A 2,130-nucleotide genomic window follows, 5' to 3' on the forward strand; every position below is an offset into this window, starting at 1 on the left:
GTAGTTATTATTTACCGGAACGATACCTCTACTAGCATTATAATTATTATAACTACTTTGACCTTGTGCTTGACCTTGTCGAGGTTGCACTTGGTTGTTATAATTATTAAAATTCCCCTGACCCTGTCCTTGTCGTAGTGGGGCTTGGTTAAAGCTGTTCGTAGGCCTAACATACACTACACCATAACACGCTATTTGCAACACGCACCTTTTTTGTTTTGCAACACTTTTTTACCGTTGGTAAGTTGCCTACACTATATAAGCGTTGCGAATGTTGATAAATGTTGGTTTAATTCGGAGGAATTTCAAGAATTAATTTCTAACGCTTTCAAATTATAGCAAACCGTTGGTTAAGTGTTAGAAACTTGAAATTTTGGGCGAAACAGGAAACGAAATAAAATCGCGTTCGTTATTTCGTCGAAACATAAAAAAACATAAAACATAACCTCTCTCTCCTCTACCTCTCACTGCCGCTACCCACTGTCTTCCACTCCCTTCTCTTCTCTCAATCCCCCCATTACAGAAAAAACCAAATAAAGTTCAAAGCTTTGATTTCGGTTTTAGGTTCGGGTTTGGGATTTTGATTTTAAAGAAGTATTATAAGATTGGTACCCTAATTCGTGATTTTGCTACTGAGAAATCTCAATGAGGTAATTTAAATCGTAGCTTCATCTCTTTCTTCTTCTTCTTCTTGTTCAATCGATTTTAATAATCAATTTTTTTAATAGAACGAAGAGTAGCTGGATTGAATGATATTATTGATGGTTATATCAAAACACTTGCTACTGTTGTTGGAAGGTATAACGTTTGATTTTTATGATTTTTTGTATTGATATTTGTTGGATTTTATGGAATAGTGAATGGGTTGGTGTAATTTGTGGTATGTTTATGATATGTTGTAGTTAGGGTTTTGGTATGGTTTTATAATGTAAGAGTTAAAAATTGTATGATGAAATATAAATTGACATTGATATATGCTGGAAATTGGGGGGAAAGTATGAACAATGAAGGTTATGATGTTTGACGGCAGTTTTTAGTTCATTATTTGTGTGTAGAATTAGAAGGGTGTAAATATCTGATTTGGGAATGTTGGAAATAGTGAATGTGTTGGTCCGAGTTGGTGGAAAAATGAGTATTTTGTTATATTTGATGGCATTTTTCAATTGTGGATTTAGTTATGGTTTATTTGATTATTGGTGTGAAGGCTCAATAGTATGAGAATTGAAATGGTTTAAGTATATACTGAAATAAGTCATATAAAAGGATTAAATGTTGGAAATGGTGAATGTGTTGGTGAAAATGAAGTAGTTTTTGACATTAGGCATGGTTTATTTGATTAGTGGTTTGAAGTATTAATAAATATTAGCATTGAAAGGGTCATAATATTTCTTTGGGAAATGCTCTATTTATATTTAAATGTTGGAATGTAGAGACTGTGTTGTGCTAAATATTTTTAAAGAAGTATTCGATTTGCTTGAAGTCTCGCAACAAACAAAGGCAACTGTCGAAATGAAATACAAATAAGAGAAACGAAGTTAGAACAAAGGAGGAGATGGCTGCATATCTATCTAGGGGCTCTTTATCCCGTGCTCTTTGGAAGTACTAACATGAACGTGACCAATCAAGGTATTAGTCTCAGTAGCTTATTTCAATCTAGAGGTCGTTTGATGGCATAGCTAAAATGTTGAAATTAGCGGCTCTTAGATTCCATTGTATACTCTATCTACATATTGATCATGAACCACTTGAGATTTCCTTAGAGCAGTTCGGTGTCATATCTTTCCTTTACTAGTTAATGGCTCTTGGTCCCTTGTATTGTTTTGCTTACACCCCTTTAATCTATAATTATTTGCTTATTTGATTGGATCTCACTTTATTTACTCTATAAAGTTGCACGAGGATTTACTCTATAATAATTATAGGCTTTGTAATTTGTAACCGATCCATTGAAGCACAGTTTAGTTTCTAAATATCCTGATTTTGAAGCTTATAAAGTCGATTTACCGCCATGGTCAAGACTTCCAAAAAGAGAGATGGAGAGAATTTGTTGCAAAAATCTGAAGTTAAGTTTTTGAATCAAGTGCAGGGCCATAAAGCATTGCTTTCGATTTCTAATTTTGTCATTCATGT

At 33.5% G+C, this 2,130-nt stretch overlaps 1 long non-coding RNA gene across 1 annotated transcript; it reads left to right on the plus strand.

Moving 5' to 3' along the window:
- The first annotated feature begins 400 nt into the window (after positions 1-400).
- LOC147504252 (uncharacterized) lies at positions 401-1,521 on the plus strand. Its single transcript, XR_015220368.1, has 3 exons — positions 401-650; positions 729-798; positions 1,431-1,521. It is a non-coding gene; the product is annotated as an uncharacterized LOC147504252 (long non-coding RNA).
- Positions 1,522-2,130: the final 609 nt, after the last annotated feature.

This window comes from Coptis chinensis, chromosome 4 (assembly GCF_015680905.1).
Source record: "Coptis chinensis isolate HL-2020 chromosome 4, ASM1568090v1, whole genome shotgun sequence".
NCBI lineage: Eukaryota > Viridiplantae > Streptophyta > Magnoliopsida > Ranunculales > Ranunculaceae > Coptis > Coptis chinensis.